The sequence below is a fragment of the Thalassophryne amazonica genome, chromosome 18 (genome assembly GCF_902500255.1).
Source record: "Thalassophryne amazonica chromosome 18, fThaAma1.1, whole genome shotgun sequence".
Taxonomy (NCBI): domain Eukaryota; kingdom Metazoa; phylum Chordata; class Actinopteri; order Batrachoidiformes; family Batrachoididae; genus Thalassophryne; species Thalassophryne amazonica.
This window is the reverse complement of record NC_047120.1, coordinates 8052961-8074897: the sequence shown is the minus strand read 5'-3', so window position 1 is coordinate 8074897 and position 21937 is coordinate 8052961. Positions and strand designations below refer to the sequence as shown.

Here is a 21937-nt window from a genome sequence, read left to right as displayed (position 1 = left end):
GTTGATCCGGGACGTCGTCTGACTACCAGAGAAATGGCAAGACAGCTGGACATAGCACTTTTTCGGCACATTCCACTGTTACAGGAGTTTTTGTAATGGAAAGAGGAGCGGAGTTTGTGGGCCAGATATGAGCCATGTGCATGTGCAACCCACACACATACGCACCACACACACACACACACACACACACACACACACACACACACACACACACACACACACACACACACACACACCACACACACACACACACACACACACACACACACACACAACTTGACTTGAATATATTTTTCTGAATCCTTGACATATATGCAACATGAAATTGAGAACAGTTAATAAACTGGGACAAACAGGGTGTTATAACTGTTTTATGGAGTACCCTAGTGGAGGTCAGGCATCAACCAACAGCAACCCAGTTTTTCACAGTATTACAGTATTTTTCTCAGCCAACTTACAGGTGGCAGTTGTAACAAGTGAGGGGTCACCTAAGAGTCTGTTCATTGTACAATGTTGGGAAAAAAATATACTGTGATTTGGTGCTATATAATAAATTGAATTGAATTGCTATGGAGTGGCAGGGTGGATTAGTGGTTAGCACTGTTTCCTCACAACTAAAAAGTTGTGGGATCACTTCCTGCCTGGTCCATAGCAAATAAGAGCGTATAAAGTAGAGAAATACTATGTAATAGTGTAACCAGTGAGTTCAGTGTGAGTACAGTAAAACAGATTGAATAAAGTTTGTTGACCTGAGATATACAAAAGTAAACATTTTATTCCATGTAGAGGAACCTAACTGGATGTGTGCACTCCTCAGCATGTGGTGTTTCAGGGGTAGGAAGCATGTTAGTTTTTGCTGCCCATGACTGGACTGCTGATGTGTATTTAGTGTATTGGACTGCAGCTGTTTGTTTGTTTGCCTGTTTTGCTGGGGAATGGGAAGGGGCCGTGTCTCCCTCTGTTCTAGTAGGGAGTGAAGCGACTGCAGCCTCCTCTGTAAAGGCTAGCCTGCAACATCAAAGATGAAAAAGTGCCAATCAGTATTCAATGTGCAAACGTCATGCTGTTCAGATGAAATCATTTTCTCTGTTTCCCCAAAATCACTGTTCCTCCCCTTTTCCACATGTATCTTTGATGCTCACTGTATTTGCTCAGTAGTCTAAAACTATGAAATGAAGACATGTGATTGTGAGAGAGGTGTTTTACAACCGAGTAATCTGCTTTTCTTCATTCAATTCCAAAACTTCAGAACATTTCCAAAGTATTTCTTATGGGTCAGATCACAGTGCAGATTGTTTTAATGTATATGTTTGTCAGCTCTTACTTACTTACTTTCTGTCATTGATCTGAACATCATGTTAGTAGCTAACATCGGTGTGAAGGCAGTATGGCACGGAAGCTGTCACGTGCACATGATGCACATGCACTGATTAACAACAGTAAAAATGCTCACTGTGTCTGCTAAGTCAGCTACATGAATCAGGTCGTGGATTACAATCACCCGGTGCCAACAACATTCCATCCCAGCCTCCCAGTCATCTATCTGTGGTACTGCTGTTTCCAAACCTCTCTCCTTCCACACCTCTCTCCAGGAATTTCATGAATCCATAAGCTCATCTGAGGTGTCTCTTCATTTCAAAGACCAAGCACCCAGTGTTGTGAATGTCAGTGGTGAGATACGTCAAACGCTCTACAAGCTGATTCCACAAAGATCACAGTGTTCTCTGCAAAGCTGTCAGTAATCCTTTCCTCACCTATAGAGACAGCTAACCTACTGGACATCTCAACCCTATCGAACACCACGCCCATGTAGGCACTGAACAGTGCAACAGGTAGAGCACATCTCTATTAAATGCAGTACTTCCCTGAGAAGAAGTCGGTGATTCTGCCCTCATGTGACACAAGCTTGGGACTTTGGCAAGGACGGTCACATTCCTCCCCTCTCCTCTCCTCCTCACTCCCCTCACCCTGGCTTCCTCTCTGCTACCTCGAAGGCAGCGCTGTTTTTACTGCTGCAGCCTTCAACTCCCGAAGCTGGGTGGTGCGGGCCCCTCCTGCTGCAGCCTTCACCCACTTTACCTCAATTCGATGACAGACTGCCTCAACTTTAGTGCACATAAACAATGTCAAATGTATATATGTTGTCTTTCATTCTGATGTGTGCCATTATTACAGTAAAAAAGTAATAATTGTGGATTAATTGCTGTATCTTGTCTGAGGTAATTGGAGTGTAAACGTAATTTCGTTGTTGTTGCACTCGTGTAATGGCAATGACAATAAATCTCATATCATATCATGTGCTTGATGGCTTGCTTTTTGGGTGTGAAGCCAGACTGTTCCATTCATTGAGCAGTAAGTAACTCCAATTGAATCCTTTTCAGAATACTTCTTGCAAACACCTTTTGGAACACAAAGCGATGTGATACCCCTGTGAATATCCTTTGCAGAGAAAAAAACTTTATTCCTGTAAGTTTGAATGATTCTCACCTCTCAGATTGAAACAATGACCGTTTGCAATGCAAGGAGAAGTGCACCCTGAACCACCTGGAGGAGTTCCTCTCCAACACTGCAGACCCTGATGCAGAATAATGAATTGCAAAACTATGCAGTGCAGGTGAATATTCAGATGGTGATTACTGAAAAGGGGGAAATGATGGCAAGAAAGCAATGAATGGCCAAGTCTGTTCATTGTGCAAACACCCACAAATATGAGAGGAGAGAAATAATATCTAATGTCAAAGCAACCTGCCATGATGAATTCTTCCACATACACCCAGAAGCTGGCGCTGACTTACCGACTCTGGCTAACTGTCATCACTGAAGAAAACAAACTGTTTTTTCAGGATTTTTTCGAAATGGAGCTAGAAAACCTAAATTTTGGGAAAATGAAAGTAGGCAGGACGTATCCATGGCTGGATGAGCAAAAGGCAAAGAACCTCATGCAAAAACATGTGCATGGAAATGTTCTCACTCTTCAAAACCTCCAGATTGCTCACACGTGTGCACCAGCAACTTTTGTTCTCACCACCGTGTGTGTTTGTCAGAACCATTCTGAACTGAGTCCTCCAGCTGCAGTCTGCACACTGCCACGCCTCTGTTTCACGATACAAGGTCATCTACTTGGTGATTCATGATGAGCACACTGTGCAGAACATCAGTGAAAGAAGTTGAGTTATGAATAAGAGATGACTCCAAAGAGTTCACACAGCAGAAACTGAACTAACTGTGTCGGAGTTGTAAATTGGTTTGCGTGACCACAATAATCTAATAACTGGGAACACATGTAAGAGTCACAATCTGATCGGGGGGGGAGGGGGTGCAGGTTTGAGTCAGTCAGTCAGTGAGTTGGATTTCTGTCCATGTTTGTGACATCAAACGGGTATTTTCAAAACTTCCTACCAAGACTTTACTTAATATTCAGTCAGAACATTAATAAATGGAGTTTTGCTGTAATCGTGGGCTTTAATTAAAACAAACAAGCAAACTAACAAACAAACACCAGCCTTAAGCTTGCATTAGGGTTTTATATATATATGCGCTTGGTTTCAGTGTGGACGGTCTGATGAGACAAAGACTGAACTCTTTGGCATCATGTTTGGAGGAAACTAGGCACCATCCCTACAGTGAAGCATGGTGGCAGCAACATCATGCTGTGGGGATGTTTTTCAGCAGCAGGAAATGGGAGACTAGTTAGGATTGAGGGAAAGATGAATGCAACAATGTACAGAGACATCCTGGATGAAAACCTGCTCCAGAGCACTCTTGACCTCAGACTGGGGTGACAGTTTATCTTTCAGCAGGACAATGACCCTAAGCACACAGCCAAGATAATAAAGGACAACTCTGTAAATGTCCTTGAGTGGCCTAGCCAGAGCCCAGACCTGAATCCGACTGAACATCTCTGGAGAGATCTGAAAATGGCTGTGCACCGACGCTCCCCATCCAACCAGATGGAGCTTGAGAGGTGCTGCAAAGAGGAATGGGCAAAACTGCCCAAAGACACATGTGCACCAAGCTTGTGGCATCATATTCAAAAAGACTTGAGGCTGTAATTACTGCCAAAGGTGCATCAACAACATATTGATCAAAGAGTGTGAGTACTTATGTACATGTGGTTTTAGAAGAAATTTGCAAAAAACAAACAAACAACAACAACAAAAAAACACTCATGTCATTATGGGGTGTTGTGAGTAGAATTTTGAGAGAAACTAATTTACTCCATTTTGGAATAAGACTATAACGTAACAAAATATGGAAGAAGTGAAGCGCTGTGAATACTTTCCGAGCGTATTGTACTTTGAAGGATCTAAAACATATTCTGGATTGTTTAACACTCTTTTGTTTACTGCATAATTACTACATTTGGGTTCCTTCATAGCTGTCTTCAGTATTAATCTGCAATGTAGAAAGTAATAAAATTAGAGAAAAACTAATGAATGAGAAGGTGTGTCCAACTTTTGACTCTCTCTCTCTCTCTCTCTCTCTCTCTCTGGTGGCTTAGTGGTCTTTCTGTGTGGACTTTGCATGTTCTCCCTGTGTTTGCGGGTGTTCCTTCCAGGTGCTCCAGCTTCCTCCCATGTGCATGTTCAATGAATTGGAAATGTTAAATTGACTGCACAGGACTTAATACCATGTTTTGTTGTAAAAAAAATGCTTTTTGTTTGTTTGTTTTGGTTGGAAGAGGAATGTTTGGCCATTTCCAATGAGATTTCTTACATACAAGGGGCAATTGAGAAGTAGGGCATGGTTCTCCATCTTTTGCATTCTGAGAAACCACTGTTGGTTTCCAATCACCCCTCATACTGAATTCAAAAACATCAAATGCAACATTTTTTTATCAAATTTGTCGGGTACCTTATATTCTTCTACAGTACTTGATGGTAGAGTTGGACCAGTTGAGACCTTTTCACTTAGTCTCATCACAGTCTCGTTTGAACCCCTGCGTGACATCGTAGGATTTGACCACATAACCATCAAATCAGATCAAATCAAATCAATTTTATTTATATAGCGCCAAATCACAACAAACAGTTGCCCCAAGGCGCTTTAAGGCAAAGCCATACAATAATTACGGAAAAACCCCAACGGTCAAAACGACCCCCTGTGAGCAAGCACTTGGCGACAGTGGGAAGGAAAAACTCTCTTTTAACAGGAAGAAACCTCCAGCAGAACCAGGCTCAGGGAGGGGCAGTCTTCTGCTGGGACTGGTTGGGGCTGAGTGAGAGAACCAGGAAAAAGACATGCTGTGGAGGGGAGCAGAGATCAATCACTAATGATTAAATGCAGAGTGGTGCATACAGAGCAAAAAGAGAAAGAAACACACAGTGCATCATGGGAACACCCCAGCAGTCTACGTCTATAGCAGCATAACTAAGGGATGGTTCAGGGTCACCTGATCCAGCCCTAACTATAAGCTTTAGCAAAAAGGAAAGTTTTAAGCTTAATCTTAAAAGTAGAGAGGGTGTCTGTCTCCATGATCTGAATTGGGAGCTGGTTCCAGAGGAGAGGAGCCTGAAAGCTGAAGGCTCTGCCTCCCATTCTACTCTTACAAACCCTAGGAACTACAAGTAAGCCTGCAGTCTGAGAGCGAAGCGCTCTATTGGGGTGATATGGTACTGTGAGGTCCCTAAGATAAGATGGGACCTGATTATTCAAAACCTTATAAGTAAGAAGAATAATTTTAAATTCTATTCTAGAATTAACAGGAAGCCAATGAAGAGAGGCCAATATGGGTGAGATATGCTCTCCCCTTCTAGTCCCTGTCAGTACTCTAGCTGCAGCATTTTGAATGAACTGAAGGCTTTTCAGGGAACTTTTAGGACAACCTGATAATAATGAATTACAATAGTCCAGCCTAGAGGAAATAAATGCATGAATTAGTTTTTCAGCATCACTCTGAGACAAGACCTTTCTAATTTTAGAGATATTGCGCAAATGTAAAAAAGCAGTCCTACATATTTGTTTAATATGCGCATTGAATGACATATCCTGATCAAAAATGACTCCAAGATTTCTCACAGTATTACTACAGGTCAGGGTAATGCCATCCAGAGTAAGGATCTGGTTAGACACCATGTTTCTAAGATTTGTGGGGCCAAGTACAATAACTTCAGTTTTATCTGAGTTTAAAAGCAGGAAATTAGAGGTCATCCATGTCTTTATGTCTCTAAGACAATCCTGCAGTTTAGCTAATTGGTGTGTGTCCTCTGGCTTCATGGATAGATAAAGCTGGGTATCATCTGCGTGACAATGAAAATTTAAGCAACGCTGTCTAATAATACTGTCTAAGGGAAGCATGTATAAAGTGAATAAAATTGGTCCTAGCACAGAACCTTGTGGAACTCCATAATTAACCTTAGTCTGTGAAGAAGATTCCCCATTTACATGAACAAATTGTAATCTATTAGATAAATATGATTCAAACCACCACAGTGCACTGCCTTTAATACCTATGGCATGCTCTAATCTCTGTAATAAAATTTTATGGTCAACAGTATCAAAAGCAGCACTGAGGTCTAACAGAACAAGCATAGAGATGAGTCCACTGTCTGAGGCCATAAGAAGATCATTTGTAACCTTCACTAATGCTGTTTCTGTACTATGATGAATTCTAAACCCTGACTGAAACTCTTCAAATAGACCATTCCTCTGCAGATGATCAGTTAGCTGTTTTACAACTACCCTTTCAAGAATTTTTGAGAGAAAAGGAAGGTTTGAGATTGGCCTATAATTACCTAAGATAGCTGGGTCAAGTGATGGCTTTTTAAGTAATGGTTTAATTACTGCCACCTTAAAAGCCTGTGGTACATAGCCAACTAATAAAGACAGATTGATCATATTTAAGATCGAAGCATTAATTAATGGTAGGGCTTCCTTGAGCAGCCTGGTAGGAGACATATAGACATGTTGATGGTTTGGAGGAAGTAACTAACGAAAATAACTCAGAACAATCGGAGAGATAGAGTCTAACCAAATACCGGCATCACTGAAAGCAGCCAAAGAGAACGATATGTCTTTGGGATGGTTATGAGTAATTTTTTCTCTAATAGTTAAAATTTTATTAGCAAAGAAAGTCATGAAGTCATTACTAGTTAAAGTTAAAGGAATACTCGGCTCAATAGAGCCTTGACTCTTTGTCAGCCTGGCTACAGTGCTGAAAAGAAACCTGGGGTTGTTCTTATTTTCTTCAATTAGTGATGAGTAGTAAGATGTCCTAGCTTTACGGAGGGCTTTTTATAGAGCAACAGACTCTTTTTCCAGGCTAAGTGAAGATCTTCTAAATTAGTGAGACGCCATTTCCTCTCCAACTTACGGGTTATCTGCTTTAAGCTGCGAGTTTGTGAGTTATACCACGGAGTCAGGCACTTCTGATTTAAGGCTCTCTTTTTCAGAGGAGCTACAGCATCCAAAGTTGTCCTCAATGAGGATATAAAACTATTGACGAGATAATCTATCTCACTCACAGAGTTTAGGTAGCTACTCTGCCCTGTGTTGGTATATGGCATTGGAGAACATAAAGAAGGAATCATATCCTTAAACCTAGTTACAGCGCTTTCTGAAAGACTTCTACTGTAATGAAACTTATTCCCCACTGCTGGGTAGTCCATCAGAGTAAATGTAAGTGTTATTAAGAAATTATCAGACAGAAGGGAGTTTTCAGGGAATACTGTTAAGTCTTCAATTTCCATACCATAAGTCAGAACAAGATCTAAGGTATGATTAAAGTGGTGGGTGGACTCATTTACATTTTGAGCAAAGCCAATCGAGTCTAACAATAGATTAAATGCAGTGCTGAGGCTGTCATTCTCAGCATCTGTGTGGATGTTAAAATCGCCCACTATAATTATCTTATCTGAGCTAAGCACTAAGTCAGACAAAAGGTCTGAAAATTCACAGAGAAACTCACAGTAACGACTAGGTGGACGATAGATAACAACAAATAAAACTGGTTTTTGGGACTTCCAATTTGGATGGACAAGACTAAGAGTCAAGCTTTCAAATGAATTAAAGCTCTGTCTGGGTTTTTGATTAATTAATAAGCTGGACTGGAAGATTGCTGCTAATCGTCCATCTCGGCCCGTGCTACAAGCGTTCTGGCAGTTAGTGTGACTCGGGGGTGTTGACTCTTAAACTAACATATTCATCCTGCTGTAACCAGGTTTCTGTAAGGCAGAATAAATCAATATGTTGATCAGTTATTATATCATTTACTAACAGGGACTTAGAAGAGAGAGATCTAATGTTTAATAGACCACATTTAACTGTTTTAGTCTGTGGTGCAGTTGAAGGTGCTATATTATTTTTTCTTTTTGAATTTTTATGCATAAATAGATTTTTGCTGGTTATTGGTGGTCTGGGAGCAGGCACCGTCTCTACGGGGATGGGGTAATGAGGGGATGGCAGGGGCAGAGAAGCTGCAGAGAGGTGTGTAAGACTACAACTCTGCTTCCTGGTCCCAACCCTGGATAGTCACGGTTTGGAGGATTTAAGAAAATTGGCCAGATTTCTAGAAATGAGAGCTGCTCCATCCAAAGTGGGATGGATGCCGTCTCTCCTAACAAGACCAGGTTTTCCCCAGAAGCTTTGCCAATTATCTATGAAGCCCACCTCATTTTTTGGAAATAACCATGTGGTCAAATGGCAGCCTGCACAAGCACGGGAGAGACTAAACCCCGGCGGAGTGTGGAAGTTTCAGCCCAAACCATTCAGCACGGCTCTTTAAACTTAAAAGCATACGTGCCGCCACCTAGTGGACCTGCCGGTTTAAGATGGGCCGGTTTAAAATGGTTTCCACTGAAACTACCATTCTCTGAATCGTTTGTGGTGACGCCCACACTCCGCCTGAGGATTAGTCTCTTCCCACAAACAACGTCATTTCTCACGGAAAAATGGTGTTTTATGTTTGGCTGTGATCACTGAAGCAGTGGCGAAAAGTGCAGTTTTTTTGCTTTCCAGTGGAGAAAGGAAGATGAGGCAAATAGGAGACGCCGTGTCAGTAAATGTTAGCCTACACAGCTAATCATAGAAGCCGCATTCTCTTGCCTGCAAAACCGTCTCGACACGTTTGAGCTCCACCGCATCGTAACTTTTTCTTTGTCTTTGTGTTGTAATTTGCCCAAAAACTCAGAGAAAGTGCAGTGTTTCTGATGGAGACAGCACTTGTCTGTTACCCCTTTATCACCCGCTCTCAAACAAGACAAGCTGCCTAATTCTATTCAATGTTGACTGTTGGGCTAGAATAAATGCACACATTAATTAAAAATTATAATAAAAGCAATAAACTGACATTGTGTTGGTTGGTGCTATATTTGAGGAGATCCCATAATACATTGCTCTCTTGAATCTGTTCGTCCCACTGAGCATCATGAATCATGATCTGCTGATATTAAAGTTTTAATTACAATAACCTCATTTGCAGCATGAATTCCAAAAATAAGCATTTGCAGAATATATGTTCTGTCATGTATAAGGGGAGGAGATGGTCTAGTGGTTAAGCACGTTGAGACCAAAGGCGCCTTGGCTCAAATCTCAGCCTGGATGGAAAATCACTAAGGGCCCTTGGGCAAGGTGCTTAATCCGCTAGTTGCTCCTGGTGTGTAGTTTGCACCTTGTATGGCAGCACCCTGACATTGGGGTGAATGTGAGGCATTATTGTAAAGCACTTTGATTGTCTGATGCAGACGGAAAAGCGCTATATAAATGCAGTCCATTTTATGTATTCATCAAGGAAATGTCAGGCACCACATCAAATTTCCAGCATAACCGAACAGTATGCCAAAAATCTTCAGTTTTGGTATGCTTCTTTTTTGGACCTTCTGTCCTTATACATTGTTTAAGTTGACCAAAGGTGAACTGTTGAACTCGTCTCCCCAACAGAAACTTCTCTTTTGAATATAAAGAGGTGTGATGTTAAGTCAACTTGGTGCTGTCCTGTCCAAAATCTCATAGTCTTGGTCTTGACTCAGACTCAATATAGATAGTCTTGTCCCCATTCCAACTCAATGGCTGTTAAATATGTATAAATATGTAATGGTAAGTAAAACCATTACATATTGTAAAAATATGTAAAACAGGCGGACAAATGGTACACAGCAAGACATAAACGAGAAAACGTGAACACTATGAAAAAAGGATGGAAATGCTGGAAAAACGATCTGGCAGAGTCTGGAGGGAAACACAAGGATTAAATGCAGGTGATAATTAGAGGAAATGTGCAACAGGTGAGAAGGAAGCGCAGAAGCAGGGTGTGGCAAAAAGACAACAAGAACGACATGCCCCAGCCCCAAACACCACAGACAAAGAACAAGAGAGTACAGGAAACGAAAAACCAATTACATACAACAAACAATAAAAGTCCAACAAACACCCCCGCAACCCCAAGCATGACAGTGTTTTGGTTCCAATTAAAATCTTGAACCATCATCACTCTATGTGCAATGTCTTAAAAGTGCTTATAGATAAAATGTTGTTTTAGCAGGAACAACAGATAAATATTTTTTCTGATTTAAGAATTATTAAGGAAATTGTTGATACTAGAGAACTTGATTGATTTCTAGACACTAAACCAACAGCTTAGTCTCAGGGAATCAAATCCATATCACGCATACATGTCAGTGTGTCTTTGAGCAACACACTGAACACAATGAGGTAAATTTATCCCTGGGACTACACTTACCAGCCTAGAAACCTGGGAGCAGGATTAGGACTCCAATCACTGTGAAACCATTCACCAGCTTCTGCACATGGATTGAACCAAGTGAACTACAATATCATCCTCCTTATTCACTGTTTCGCAGTTGTGAATCTTGCACCATCTCACGGTCCGTGACTCACGCGAGAGGTCAGTTTCAGCAGAGTTCCGGTTCAGGGCCCAATGTAAGCACACCTCGTGAAATATGGACAACAAGATGACATCGGGGCACAGCAGAAGTCCATGACATGTGCTACACGTCCTCCAGATAACCCTCTCAACTTGGGAGAAAGTGTCATCATCAGTGCCATCCACATCCTCGCTAGCCATTGTTTGCATGCACTCACGCGGTGCATTCTGGGAAACACAGGGGGCTGCCAGGAGATTATCGGAAACGTTAAAGTACCAAATGACTGTGGTAATATACAATACGAAGTGTGCACTCCTCAGTCAAGCTCAACCAGCACTGTGTCCATCTCTAAAATACATTACAATCTGTAACAAAGGACAAAACCGAACTAACAAAGAATGTGCTTTCCCCTCGGAAATACTCAACAGTCCAAATCTCACCGTGTGTCCTAAGCAAAAAGTTGTTGCAACACTTATAGAAAAAACATTTTATTTATATTACACTCTGGTTCTAGCTAGAACCATTTAAGTGCCAGGTAAATTATGTGATCATGGCTTATGGCTGGCGATGAAGGGGGTAGAGCCCCCTGAAGCTATACGGTTTTATACCTCTAAAACATTATTGGCAACCCCTATTTGAACTATTTCTGAGTGGTTTTAGATGCACTGAAAGCAAGAATAATAGACAAAAAATGACATTTATGTTGTAATATTTGTAATAAAGTTATTTTTTAAATGCTTCTGTCAAAGTCTAAGTTAATAAAATAAATAATGTTGAAAAGGTTAAAACACATTACTATTTGATGGGCATATAGCATTTGCTCTCTTCTGTGTGGGACCATTACTGTAACAAAAGTATTTGCAAATATGTGTTTCGATCCACAAATGTGTAAAAAAAATGTGTGTGTGTGTGTGTGTGTGCATGTGAGTAACCAGATCCACAAATGTGTAAAAACAAATCTGTGTGTGTGTAACCTTGTGTCTGTGAACATCGGGCCACTTGAATGGATGTGTTCTTACACATGACTTTTGCTACACTTCTGCCGTGGAAGATCCACAAATGCGTGCAGCGATTTGTACCTGTGTGGAGACCAGCCACCAGGGGGTGCAAGCACCAATGATATCAGTCAATGCTACCGTTTTAAGCCTGGCCGGGCCCTCGAAGAACATCTTTGAGGGTGTGATGTTTTTTTTTTTCCTGTGTTTCAGAGACCAGGATCATGAATGGATCTTCTTGCGACTTTTAATTTTAAATAAACACAAGAATAAAAATGGTAATAAGAAAATGTTGATGGCCCCTTTTAGCCAGCTGCATGTCAAGACCCGTGTAAATCATAAATCATTTTGGGGAAAAACAGTTTTGTTCTTGTGGAATGTTTGGAAAGACGTGTTATTTGATTTAAAATGGTGATTCACTTTGAAGTTACTGATTCCAGAAGAATTCCTGGCTGGACGCTTTTTAGACTGGGGGTCCCGTGCCCCTCAATGGAGGTATTTCACTCATCCAGGAACACCTTAAGAGAAAATCCACACTGTTTCCGATCACAGTGTGCTATCATCATCTAACCTCTGTCCGTTTCTTGCCCCCTTCCAGATGTCCAGCTCTCGTAATTACAACTCCAATTCCAATGAAGTTGGGACGTTGCGTAAAATGTAAATTAAAAACACAAAACAATGATTTGCAAATCCTCTTCAACCTATATTCAACTGAATACACCACAAAGACAAGATATTTAAGGTTCAAACTGATAAACTTTATTGTTTTTGTGCAAATATTTGCTCATTTTGAAATGGATGCCTGCAACATGGTTCAAAAAGCTGGGACAGTGGTAAGTTTACCACTGCGTTACATCATCTTTCCTTCTAACAACACTCAATAAGCGTTTGGGAACTGAGGACACTAATTGTTGAAGCTTTGTAGGTGGAATTCGTTCCCATTCTTGCTTGATGTACGACTTCAGTTGTTCAACAGTCCGGGGTCTCCGTTGTCGTATTTTGCACTTCATAATGCACCACACATTTTCAATGGGCGATAGGTCTGGCCTGCAGGCAGGCCAGTCTAGTACCCGCACTCTTTTACTATGAAGTCACGCTGTTGTAACACGTGCAGAATGTGGCTTGACATTGTCTTGCTGAAATAAGCAGTGACGCCCTGAAAAAGATGTTGCTTGGATGGCAGCATGTGTTGCTCCAAAACCTGGATGTACCTTTTAGCTTTGATGGTGCCATCACAGATATGTAAGTTGCCCATGCCATGGGCACTAACACACCCCCATACCATCACAGATGCTGGCTTTTGAACTTTGTGCTGTTAACAATCTGGATGGTCTTCTTCCTCTTTTGTCCAGAGGACACAATGTCCATGATTTCCAAAAACAATTTGAAATCAGACCACATCACACTTTTCCACTTTCTGTCTGTCCATTTCAAATCAGCTCGGGCCCAGAGAAGTGGCGGTGTTTTTGGATGTTGTTGATGTATGGCTTTCACTTTGGATGGTAGAGTTTTAACTTGTACTTGTTGATGTAGTGATGAACTGTGTTAACTGACAATGGTTTTCTGAAGTGTTCCTGAGCCCACGTTGTAAGATGCTTTACACAATGATGTTGGTTTTTAATGCAGTGCCGCCTGAGGGATCGAAGGTCACGGGCATTCAGTGTTGGTTTTCCGCCTTGCCGCTTATGTGTAGAAAGTTCTCCAGATTCTCTGAATGTTCTGATTATATTATGGACTGTAGATGATGGAATCCCTAAATTCCTTGTAATTGAACGTTGAGAAACTTGTTCTTAAACTGTTGGACTATTTTTTTCACACAGTTGTTCACAAAGTGGTGATCCTCGCCCCATCCCCATGGGGATGCTCCTTTTATACCCAATCATGACACTGACCAATTAACCTGTTCACCTGTGGAATGTTCCAAACAGGTGTTCTTTGAGCATTGTTGCCCCTGCCCCAGCATTTTTGAAATGTGTTGCAGGCATCCATTTCAAAATGAGCAATTTGCACAAAAACAATAAAGTTTATCAGTTTGAACATTAAATATCTTGTCTTTGTGGTGTATTCAATTGAATATAGGTTGAAGAGGATTTGCAAATCATTGTATTCTGTTTTCATTTAAAACGTCCCATCTTCATTGGAATTGGGTTTGTACAAGATCAGGATTTTTCTTTTATCTCGTGAATGTAATGCTCTTCCATAGGATACAGTCCTATTTGTGTTATACATTTTCTTATTACCATTTTTATTCTTGTGTTTACTTAACATTAAAAGATGCAAGAAGATCCATTCATGCAGTTAACCAAAAGATTAGCTTTGATAACAGATAATCAGCTAACTGAAAAGTTATCTCTTATAAAGCTAAACCGATAAACCACCCAAAAATTTATCGGAAGCTACAGGTAACCGATAACTTCCAGTATTGTCTCCGGTACACTTGCAACTACTAATAAACTGATTTTGATTTTTAACACCATGATTGCTTCTGGGAGCATCAAAGGCAATGAGCCAAATCTCATGATCATAGGTGAGGGTCGGAACGTAGATCGATCGGTAAAACCACATAGGAAATAGTTGTGCAAAAAGCTCAGTGCATCCCACACAAGAAAAACGACATTAGACAGACATGAAACAAATTATCACATAAAGACACGTTAACATAACACTAACACTGTGAAATACAAGATACGGAGATCAAGTTAAAAAAGTTAAAAAGTTAAGATCAAATAAATAAAATAAAATAAGGTGCTGTAGACTTAAGGTGCACTATTCAGGCTAATCACAGCTTGTGGGAAAAAGCTCCTAGCATACCGAGACGTCTTACACCTAATGGTGCGGTACCTTCTTCCCTCTAGAAGAAGGTGCAGCACCATTCAGTTCAATGTGGTTATGGCTTTGGGGAAGAAACTGTTTTTCAGTCTGTTTGTTTTTGTCCTTGTGAGCCTGTAGCGCCTCCCTGAGGGCATCAGGTCAAACAGGGCAGAGCCAGGGTGAAAGCAGTCTTTGGAGATCGCTTTGGCTCTGCTGAGGCAGCGGGAGGTGTAAATGTCCAACAGGGAAGGGAGAGGCCGGCCAGTGATCTTCTGTGCTGCCTTAACAACCCTCTGCATTCTCTCCCTGTCAGCAGAGGTGGAGCTGCCAAACCATACTGTGATGCAGTATGTCAGCAGGCTCTCAATGGATGAGCGGTAGAAGGCCAGCAGCAGGTCGGTGTTGAGGTTGTACTTCCTGAGGACTCTCAGGAAGTGTAGCCACTGCTGAGCCTTCATGAGGATAGAGGAGATGTTGTTGGACCAGGAGATGCAGTCTGAGATGAGAACGCCGAGATACCTGAAGGTGTGGACCCTTTCCGCACGCTCGCTGTTGATGAGAAGGGGGGCAGGGTCGGTGCAGTGTTTCCTGAAGTCAATGATGGTTTCTCTGGTCTTCCTAGTGTTCAGAGCGAGGTTGTTCTCTGAGCACCAGGTTGCCAGCTGCCGGATCTCCTCTCTGTAGGCAGCCTCATCACCTCAGGAGATGAGACCGACCACTGTGGTATCCTTTGCAAACGTGACGATAAGGTTGTTCTTGTGGGCTGGTCTGCAGTCGTAGGTGTAGAGGCAGTAGAGGAGGGGGCTCAGCACGCAGCCTTGTGGAGAGCCGATGCTCAGCGTGTGGGTGGAAGAGAGGTGAGGGCTGAGTCTCACAGTCTGGGGACGGTTGGAAAGAAAGTCTTTAATCCAGGTGCATGTGAGAGGGTGGAAGCCAAGAGTGACCAGTTTTGTGGTAAGTCTATCCGGGAATATTGTGTTGAAGGTAGAACTATAATCCACAAAGAGCATTTGGATGTAGCTCTGTGGCTGCTCCAGGTGGTTTAGAGGAGAGTGGAGAGCTACGGCGATGGCGTCCTCTGGCAATCTGTTTGCCCTGTATGCAAACTGGTGAGGGTCGAGGTCTGGGGGAGGTGGTCCTTGATGTGCTGAAGAACCAGTCTCTCAAAGCACTTCATGATTACCGGAGTGAGGGCCACAGGGCGGTAATCATTCAGGCTGGTGATGGGAGACTTCTTCGGCACAGGGATTATGGTGGAGGTTTTCAGGCAGGACGGAATGACTGCTTGGTCCAGGGAGAGGTTGAAGATCCTGGTGAAGTTGGGGGCAAGCTGGTTGGCACACACTCTGAACACCTTGCCAGGTACTCCGTCTGGGCCAGCAGCTTTCCTGGGGTTCACTGTGAGGAGCACTCGCCTGATATCATGCTCTTTTACAGTGAGTGGAGTGGTGCGGGGAACAGGCGGGGGCAGGGGGAGGGCAGGAGCAGGTGAGTGCAGCTGGGAAGATCCGAACCGAGCAAAGAAGCTGTTTAGCTCCTCTGTCAGTGGTGCACTCAGGTCCGCTGTTGGAGCATCACAACCCCGGAGGTTTGTGATGTCATGTATTCCCTGCCACACCCTCTGTGCATTGTTGCTAGACAGATGGGACTCTATCTGCATCCTGTGGTCTGCCTTTGCTCTTTTTACTCCTCTCTTCAGGTCAACTCTGGCAGCACTATACAGAGCTCTGTCACCTGACCCGAGGAGTGAGCGGACCTAGCTGGTCATCCAGGGTTTCTTATTTGGGAAAGCCCGGATGGCTTTTGTCACAGTCACATTCCCGATGCAGAACTGAATGTAGTCCAGAACCGTTCCCGTGTGTGTCTCCAGCTCATGATGTTCAAATAGGGCCCAGTCTGTCTGTTGGAAGCAGTCTTGGAGTTTGGAGAATGCGTTGTCAGGCCAGATTGTAACAGACTTAGTTGCGGGCTCAAGCCTGCATCTGAGGGGGGTGTAGGCTGGCGTGAGCAGGAGGGAAAGATGGTCTGACTGTCCGAGGTGGGGGAGGGGTACGGCTCTGTATGCAAGTTTGACGTTGGAGTAAACATGATCCAGTGTGTTCTCCCCTCTTGTAGCACATTTCACGTGCTGGTAGAAGTGAGGCAGTACAGTCTTTAAGTTGGTCTTGTTAAAATCCCCTGCTAAGATGTGTACTCCGTCTGGGTGAGCCCGCTGCTGTTCGTTCACGGTGCTCAGTAGGAGAGAGAGCGCTGTGTTTACACTGGCGTCGGGTGGAATATGCACAGCAGTGATGATAACAACAGTTAGCTCTCTCGGGAGGAAAAAAGGCCGGCATTTTACAGACATGTACTCTACATCTGGGGAGCAGTGACTGTCTATGATTGTCCCGTTGTTGCACCAGTTATCATGCACATAAATACAGAGCCCCCCACCTCTCCTCTTTCCGGAGTCCTTTGTCCTGTCTCTGCGTAGCAGCGTGCCGCCAGCTAGCTGCACGCTAGCGTTGGGTATGTCTGGGTGCAGCCAGGTTTCAGTGATGGATGTTAATTCTGTCATTTGTACAAAGTTAAAATATAACATATATCTTTTAATGTTAAATAATGCACTAATTCTGAAGTTTTGTAACAAACACAGACAGATGGAAAAGGATTATGGGCAAAATGTACCTCTGCTAACACTGATTGGTTGACTCATTCATTCTATGTAAACACCAATACGTTAATGTGAAGTGTGTCATGTGTTGGTGTTTACAGATAAATGTGCTTTTGTAAAATATGCCATTTTTATTTGTAAAAAAAGGCATTTTCAAAAAAAAAAAAAAAAAAGCCAAGTTGTAATTAGATAACCGTCTGATATAACTGGTGTCAAAATAAATAGAACACTGCCATGATCTACTGGTGCCAGACATTCAGTACTTCAGCTGGGTTTACACTGTGCGAGTTTTGGCCCTTTTCAGCCAATTTTTCACTCGTGTGAGAATTTTTTGGATCGCGCCGAGTTTCAGGTTAGAGAGATCATAAACAGTGATCATCTCTTTGGGAGAGCAGCTTCTGTTTCTTTTCCCCCTTTCTTCAACTCATGTAAAGTCTTGTAATTTTTTTTAAAACTTTGATGTCTCCTATCGAGAGTTTTTGTAAAAATAAGAAATGTAAATAAAGTTTGAAAAAAAAATCTTCTGTTTACGTTTTGCTTCTGGAAACACGAGTCTGACGTGTGGTTTCTGAATGTACAATGTGTGTGAGAACATAAATCGTGCACCCTGAACTTTTACACCGTGCGGTTTTGTCGTACAGTTTGAGCTGTAGCCGAGTACAGTGATTGAAAATATTGTACAGTGTCTGCCCAGCTTTATGGCGAATACTGCCATGAACACTACTGGGCAGTAGAGACCATGAAAACTTGCCAAAACAAAACTCCAGATAATCCATGTCTGCTACCTTTAAGATGCGTGGAATTTAATAAATGCAAACACAAACGCAATAACAACATCTATAAACTCAGTCAGAGAATATACGAGGTCTGTCAATAAAGCAACGGTCATTTTTATTTTTTTCAAAAACTATATGGATTTCATTCATATGTTTTTACGTCAGACATGCTTGAACCCTCGTGCGCATGCGTGAGTTTTTCCACGCCTGTCGGTGAAGTCATTCGCCTGTGAGCACTCCTTGTGGGAGGAGTCGTCCAGCCCCTCGTCGGAATTCCTTTGTCTGAGAAGTTGCTGAGAGACTGGCGCGTTGTTTGATCAAAATTTTTTCTAAACCTGTGAGACACATCGAAGTGGACACGGTTCGAAAAATTAAGCTGGTTTTCAGTGAAAAATATAACAGCTGATGAGAGATTTTGAGGTGATTCTGTCGCTTTAAGGACTTCCCACGGTGCGAGACGTCGCTCAGCGCTCTCAGCCGCCGTCGTCAGCCTGTTCAAGCTGAAAACCTCCACATTTCAGGCTCTATTGATCCAGGACGTCGTGAGAGAACAGAGAAGTTTCAGAAGAAGTCGGTTTCAGCATTTTATCCGGATATTCCACTGTTAAAGGAGATTTTTTTAATGAAAGACGTGCGGACGGGTCCGCGCGTCGGGACGCAGCCGACGCGGTGCGGCGACACAGGAAAAACACCTCCGTGTTGATAACCATTTGTAAAATCCAGGCGGCTTTTGATGGCTTTCAGTGGAGTGAGTATATGAGAAATTGTTTAACAGCAGGACATGTTCCAACTTGTCCTTAAGGCTTTCAACAGAGGTGTTTTTCCTGTGGCGGAGCGTCGCGTCGAGCCGACGCGCGGACCCGTCCGCACGTCTTTCATTAAAAAAAATCTCCTTTAACAGTGGAATATCCGGATAAAATGCTGAAACCGACTTCTTCTGAAACTTCTCTGTTCTCTCACGACGTCCTGGATCAATAGAGCCTGAAATGTGGAGGTTTTCAGCTTGAACAGGCTGACGACGGCGGCTGAGAGCGCTGAGCGACGTCTCGCACCGTAGGAAGTCCTTAAAGCGACAGAATCACCTCAAAATCTCTCATCAGCCGTTAAAATTTTCACTGAAAACCAGCTTAATTTTTCGAACCGTGTCCACTTCGATGTGTCTCACAGGTTTAGAAAAAATTTTGATCAAACAACGCGCCAGTCTCTCAGCAACTTCTCAGACAAAGGAATTCCGACGAGGGGCTGGATGACTCCTCCCACAAGGAGTGCTCACAGACGAATGACGTCACCGACAGGCGTGGAAAAACTCACGCATGCGCACGAGGGTTCAAGCATGTCTGACGTAAAAACATATGAATGAAATCCATATAGTTTTTGAAAAAAATAAAAAGGACCGTTACTTTATTGACAGCCCTCGTATATTCACAAGAGTTTTAGGCATAATATACAAAGCGTGTAATGCTGTTGTCTGTGTGGAGCCTGATCAGAGTGTCTCAAATGCATTTCTTCTGTCGTGAATGTACTGAGATACCCATAATGCACATGGGCAGAGCATCTCTACACTAAAACCTTCAAAATTAAAACTAAAACATATATCTGATATTTTCGCTTTATAAACCTCAGATGTGACGTTAATTTAAATAACTTGGCCGAAATTAGTGTGGTTAAAATTTTAACCATAAGTTAAAAATGTATGCCTCTGGATGACTTGGGTGCTATTGCCAGCGTATTAGTATGGGGTCAAAAGGAATGAGTTTTTTTTTCTTTTTCTTTTTTTGTGACCAGTTCTCCTTTGTCTGCAGAGGATAGAGTGGTTTCTTCTGGAACCAGTTCTCCTCTGTTTACAGAGGGTAGAACTACAAATCTGCTAAAAACATTTAACAGGTAGGTGTTCAACTGATTTTAAATTTTATAAATGTTTGTAGCTATTCAGCTTTGTATACCATATACGTTAGTGGTCTAAAAATTATCGGACCCAATCTTCGCAGAAGATAATTAGTCCAATAATGGTTTTCAAAGTTATCTGAAAAGCTAATCCGATAATGAAAACATTATCTTCGATAATTAGTGGTTAGCGGATTAGCGGAACTGTGCCCACCACTGCATTCATGGTACTGGTCTCTGAAACACAGTAATAAAATATGCCCTCAAAGATGTTGTTCAAGGGTCCGACCAGGCCTTTGTGGATCTTTTGTGGAAGAAGTGCAGTAAAAGTCACATGTAAGAAGAACACATCCAATCAAGTGGCCCGATTTTAACAGACACACGGTTACACACACAGATTTTTTTAATACATTTGTGGATCTGATTACACATTTGCAAATACTTTTGCTTGAATCATGGGCCCATAGGGTTGACTTATTTTATGCCAGATGCCCTTCCTGATGCAGCCCTACTCATTTATCCGGGCTTGGGTCTGGCACTTAGAGTGTACTGGCTGCACACCCCATGTGGCTGAGTTTGTTTCAGAGCAATTCAAAAAACTGTAAAATCACTCACAACCTGCTCTCAATGTCATCTGCAAACATCATATTCCATGGAGACTCCTGTCTGATCTCATCGGTCAACCTGTACATCATCATTGCGAACAAGAAAGGTCTCAGATCTGCGCACCCCATGTGGCTGAGTTTGTTTCAGAGCAATAAATAAAAAGTAAAATCACAGGAATATGACTCCCCAAAACCCTGCACAAAAAGTGTCTTAAAAGGGACCTCTTGTAATTTTGTTTTGGTATTATACGTAGTGTCATTCTGAGTATTAAATAAAACAAATTTTTACAGTTATTTTCAAAATTAGCATTTTCAATTAATAATTATCACGCTAAACAAATTTTCTAAAAATAAATCGCTGCTAGACCAGAAGTTTGATGTAAGCGTGTGGGGTAATGTGTTTACAGTATAGCAGCAAGACATAAACTCTGCAACTCTTTCACTTCTTACACGGATGCCAAACAGAGTAATTGAACATTTTTAATTTTTTTTTTTGTTAAATTTTTGTTTTGGTTGATAATGGGGTTTCTTTCAGTGCTGTGACTCTTAAGTTAATTTTCTTGTGGCACAAAGCGCCGGCGTTCTCTGGTTCAGGCTGAAAACACAGATGGACTTCTTTTAAAATGTTGCAATTCTTCAGCCCCTGACAAGGAACTGTTATCAGACGTCGTCCAAAATCAGGATGCTTATGTGGATACGTTTTTATCAGGCTGTTACGATGAATTGGCCTGAAACAAACAGGTAAGATAAGATTTTATCATCTTTCAGGGGCTCATGTTGACTGTGGCTCACCCTGCGTTTACACACTTACCAAAGTCAAATAATGTTGGGACTGCAGTGTCTTTCAACAAGTTTTTTTGGTTTCAAACCCATTCTCAGCGGGACAGGTGAGGAATTGTGGGTCGCTGCCACGTTACTGGTTGCGTTTGTAACTGAGTGAGTCAGACCTATTTTTAGACAAACGTATAAACAGCCGGCTGAGTCTGAACCAGACACACAGACGCTGTTTGTGACGAGCCCACTGATCGCACCTGAACTTTGTGAAATTTTGTCAGTCCGTCTTATCGACATTCTCCCTCACGTGCACATAGAATTCAGTATGGCTACAAAAAGGCGGAATCTTGGTCCCCGCACACATACGTCATAAAACTTTTGACCAGTCAGACGTGTTCTTTATAATATTTTATTTTATCAATTTATTAGTAAGTCCCTTTGGCTGCTCCCTTGTTTGCACTCAGGGTCGCCACAGCAAATCTAAGGTGGATCTGCATGTTGAATTGGCACAGGTTATACGTCGGATTCCCTTCCTGACGCAATTCCACATTACATGGAGAAATGTGGCAGGGGTGGGATTTGAACCCGGAGCCTTCTGAACTGAAACCAAGCGCATTAA

General features: G+C 42.3%; 2 long non-coding RNA genes across 2 annotated transcripts; both read left to right on the top strand.

Moving 5' to 3' along the window:
* Positions 1-2673: 2673 nt before the first annotated feature.
* LOC117531293 lies at positions 2674-21622 on the top strand. Its single transcript, XR_004566602.1, has 3 exons — positions 2674-2683; positions 5757-5761; positions 21537-21622. It is a non-coding gene; the product is annotated as an uncharacterized LOC117531293 (long non-coding RNA).
* LOC117531291 lies at positions 11725-16126 on the top strand. The gene is made up of 3 exons (XR_004566600.1): positions 11725-11895; positions 15647-15650; positions 16115-16126. It is a non-coding gene; the product is annotated as an uncharacterized LOC117531291 (long non-coding RNA).
* Positions 21623-21937: the final 315 nt, after the last annotated feature.